Raw genomic sequence first — 5,170 nt, 5'->3', positions numbered from 1 at the left:
GACCTTGGATTTGGCAATGGTTTCTTAGATTTGATACCAAAAGCACAGTAACAAAAGAAAATAGAAGAATTAGACTTGATCAAAATTGGAAAATTTTGTGCATCAAAGAATACTATCAAGAGAGTGAAAACATGATCTTTAGAATAGGAGAAAATATTTGCAAATCACATAGTTGATAACAATATAGAATATAGAATATGTAAAGAGCTCTTAGAACTCAACAACAAAGACAAGCAATCCAATTAAAAAGTGAGAAAAGGACTCATATCTTCCAAAGAAGATATAAAAATGGTCAACAAGCATGTGAAAAGATGTTCAAAGTCATTTATCATTAGGGAAATGCAAATCAAAACCATAATGTGATACCGCTTCACACATACTAGGTTCCCATAACTTTTTAAAAAATAAAAATAAGTGTTAGTGAGAATGTGGAGAAAGTGGAACCTTGTACATTACTAATGGGAATGCAAATGTTGCAGGCACTTTGGAAAACAATCTGGCAATTCTTCAAAAAGTTAAACAGAGAATTACCATAGGTCCCAGTAAGTCCATTCCTAGAAATATGCCCAAAAGAATTAAAAACAGGTATTCAAACAAATATTTGTACCCAAATGTTGATAGGGTCACTATTTACAATTGCCTAAAGGTGGAAACAACCTAAATGTCCATCAGTGGATGAATAAATAAATTATGGTACAGCCATACAGTGGAATATTATTCAGCCCATAAAAAGGAATGGAGTACTGATAACATGCTACAACATGAATGAACCTTGAAGCCAGTCACAAAAAGTCACATATTGTATGGTTCCATTTATACCCAGAATACATCCATATTTCCAGAATAGGTAAATCCATAGAGACAGAAAATAGACTGGTTGCCAGAGGTGAGGGAAGGGGAAACATGGAGTGACTGCTCACTGTGCATAGAGTTTCCTTTAGGGTGATAAAAATGTCTTGGAGCTCAAAAGAGGTGATAATTGCACGACACTGCAAATGTAGCAAATGCCACAGAATTGTATTAATTTAAATGGTTAATGATTAAATTTTTGTTATGTGAATTTTGTTTCCATTTTAAAAAAAAGAACCAGTACTCCTTGATTCATAGGTTGATCTAGGAGAGAAAAGGATGAGCCAGAAAGTAAAGGAGTGCTCAGAGAATGACATGTACATGTCAAAAGGACACAGGAACCATCCTGGGGAGGACAGTTCATTGAGTAAGCACTCGCTTATTCTAATCAGGACTGTGAATATATTGTTTTTAAACTACATTAACAAAATTTATTTTACAAACATGGCCACTGTGAATGTCAAAGTATATTCTAAAGCATTTTATACTTAGTCATAAACTTTTTTTAGGAGTCTTGTTTTATACTTATTAAACTGGACACGATTTTCAGATAATGTTTAAACATTACTTCTCATGTCTGAAATAAACATAAAAAAAAAAAACTCAGTAGTCAGCTTGAAAGGGCTCCCACTGGCCAACTCTGGGGCAATTTGAACATTAAAATAAATAGTGATAGAGCTGGCTTCCTGGTGATACATTTCATATGTCATACAGAGCCCTGCACTCAGAATTTTAATGCTCTGCAGTTACTATCATGAAATTCTTTTAAAAATGTCTTTAAATTCATGTTTTAAAAGTGAAATCTAATGGCACAATGGAGCATGCCCAGGGGCTTGGAGCCTCTGTTCACATGTGGTTCTGACTCCTGCCACTGCCCACTCCTTACCCCTGGTCCCCTGGGCCTTGCCAAGCTTTGCATTCACTGCCTTGCTCCAGGGCAGTGGCCACGTCACCTTGGCTGAGGAAAGCCCACATTCCACCATCACCTTCCACCCAGGCAGGAGCCCGGGCATGGGAGCAGGAGCGGTCAGGGTTGAGCACATGCCCCACAGCACCATGGGGTGGGCAAGAAGGCTGGAGTTCCTGCCCCTAGTCTGGCAGTCCATGACACATTCCGTGTGCCACTCATCAGGGGCTTTCTTCCGCCACCACCCAGGAATCAAGAACAACCCAGGATGGAGGCTGCACTTTCTTGGGGGTTGTTCATTTGCCAAGGGTTGGAGTGGTGGACCCATGGGGAGACTAACTTCCTTGTCCCCACATAAGGCCCTACATTTTGATTTTGTACTGGGCCCCACAAATCATGTGGTCAGTCCTGGTGATAGTAATAGAGTGTAACACATATAATAAAATAGGAATTTATAAATCAAACTGACACATGATTTCTGCAGTAGAAACCTGAATCTATCTAATCATGAAGAAGCATTAAACAAACCCAAATTAAGGGACATTCTACATAACAACAGACCGGTATTCTTAAAAATTATCAAGGTCGTGAAAGGTGATGAGTAAAGAACTGCTTCAGAATAAATGAAACCAAAGAGACATGACAACTAAATTCAAAAGTGATTCTGGATTTGTTCTAATTAGAAAAAATAAAATTTTGTCTTTTACTCTAAAGAATGTTAATGCGACTTTGTTGAATTTGGATAAAATCTGAGATCAGACAATATCATATTGGTCTTAACCTTCTGATCTTGATCATTATACTGCATTTGTGAAAGAGAATATCCTTGTTTTTAGGACTTGCACACTGAAATATTTAGGGGTAGAGGGCATCATGTGGGCAACTTATTCTCAAAGGGTTTACAAAAACAATGTGTGTTCATGTGTATATACATACATACATAAATATAAAGAGAGGAGAGAAATTAAAATAAGTGTGGTAAAATGTTAACACTTATAGAATCTGGGCAACAGACATGAAAGTTCTTATTATTTTCATATTTTTCCTCTAAGTCCAAAGTTATTTCAAAATAATAGGTTTTTAAAAACCCTTAAGTCTCTTCAGAAAATCTCATATGATTAAATCTACTGGCCCACTTTAAAATCTATCATTGTCCTAGCTTTCTCTCTAACTCTTTTACTCCCTCTGTCCTGCCCTTCTGAGGTTAGAATGGACTTATAACGAGACTGGAGAAGCCATCATCTGCTTATGTTACCCAGAAGGCCCTGATGATATTCCTTTCACTGAGGCACTGGTGAGAAAAATGCCCTGGCAAGGAGGCCACTGACATCTTTGAAAAGCTCAATCGTGTTTGCCCTTTATGGGCTGAAACTGACAGATACTACTGGAATAGGGCTCTTTAGAATCAACTAGAAATAAAAGAATTCCTGAACAACAAAAGACAGATGGCAGAACATAGCTACTATAATGGGAAGCAAAGGCAGAGTACAACCAGGGTGACCTGACTGATAGGGATCTGTGGTGATGCCTAATAGATTCATGGTACCCTTTTAAAGTGTATAATTCAGTGGTTTTTAATGTATTCACAAAGTTGTATGATCATCACTATCTAGTTGTAGAACATTTTCAATAACCTAAAAACAACCTATATCCATTAGCAGTCACTCCCTATCCCTTCTTCCCCCTGGTCCCTGGCAGCCACTAATCAATCTACTTTGTCTCTATGCATTTGCCTGTTCTGGACATGTCATATAAATGGAATCACACAGTATGTGACCACTTATGCCCAGTTTCTTTCATATTTTCAAAGTTTATCCATGTTGTAGTATGTATCAGTATTTCATTCCTAGTTATGGCTGAGTAATACTCCATTGTGTGGCTATGCCACAATTTGTTTATTCATTTATTAGCTGATAGACATTTGGGTTGTTTCCATTTTTTGGCTATTATAATAATGATATGAACATTCTCGTACAAATTTTTTTGGGTACATGTATAATTTCATTTCTCTTGGGTATATGCCTAAAGGTAGACTTACTAGGTCATGGTAACACTATGTTTAACATTTCGAGGAATTGCCAAACAGCAGCTGCACTCTTACACTCCCACTAGCAGTATATGAGGGTTTTAATTTCCCCACATCTTTGCCAACAATTATTTCCTGTATTTTTATTGCAGTCATCCTACTGTATGTGAAATGGTATCTCATCGTGGCTTTGATTTGAATGACTGCACTATCTATACTGGAAAAACATTTATCCTTTGGTATATAACTACTATACTGACAAAGTATCCTTCTTAACAGAAGGATCAAAAGCAATTCAATTTCACTTGATGTTAGAGGATTATCATTCCTTGGATATAATAGGATTGTGTATTCCTGCCCATTGTCATGTGGCTTGACTGTGTGTCCTGTGGGAAGAGTCTATGTTCCTGCCCTTGACTTTGGGCTTGACCACGTTACATACTCTAAACCACCAGAATGTGAGAAGACATGACATTTAACACAATTGAGCAGAAATTTATGACTCCATGTTTCATCCATTTCTCTCAATCCTATATTTTGTCATACCCTGACAGAGGCTGCTCATTGAGCCTGGATCTCACAATTAGAAGACACAAAGAACAGAACTCCAGTCTACCTGTAGCCAAGAGAAACCAAGCCAAACCAAGCCTAACACATAGCTGATACTCAGTACGTTAAAAGTTTTATATTTTGTGTAGATAGAAGGAAAAAAATCTTCAGAGCTCACTAAACTGAGAAGTATGTTGAGTAAATCAATGTATACATGGATAATTTTCACTTTCATTTCTGTATTGTTGAAATTTTTTAATGAACACATACTACTTTCTTTCTTTCTTTACTTTTTTTAGTTACTCATGCTGTCCAATCAACATAAGATAGCTTAGATTAAGTTATAATAAATTTACTTTTCAAAAAAAAGAAAGCAATAATAAAAATGAGTTTATTTTTTAAAAATGAGTTTAGTTTAAAAAAGCACTTTGTACATATAGGATTACATTTGTAGCTCTCACTGAAAATACAAGTTTAAGATCATTAGGTTAAAAAGTAGCATCGGTTCTTAGCAATTTAAAAAAAAAACCCTTTAACTATATGAATAATAGCTTCATAACAAATTAACTCCTCTAACTACCATCATTAATGCAAATTTACTTAGTGAGTTAAACAGATCTGTGTCATATTTGCCACCTTATATAACACCATACACCCTCTCTAAAACCTCATTTGATCTGAGCCACCCCAATTCTCAAATTACTCCTCTATTCTGCCTAGGATGAGAAAGGGCTGGGGTTAAAAGAGTGCTGAAGTATATTAAACCAGGCGAACTGTAAGCTAACTGAGGGGCATTCTGTCTGAGGTGGTTAACTTGGTTCACTTCATCTACAAACACT

The sequence above is a fragment of the Pteropus vampyrus genome, unplaced genomic scaffold (assembly GCF_000151845.1).
Source record: "Pteropus vampyrus isolate Shadow unplaced genomic scaffold, Pvam_2.0 Scaffold85, whole genome shotgun sequence".
Taxonomy (NCBI): Eukaryota; Metazoa; Chordata; class Mammalia; order Chiroptera; family Pteropodidae; genus Pteropus; species Pteropus vampyrus.
The sequence above is the reverse complement of the archived record's forward strand: the minus strand, read 5'-3'. Positions refer to the sequence as shown.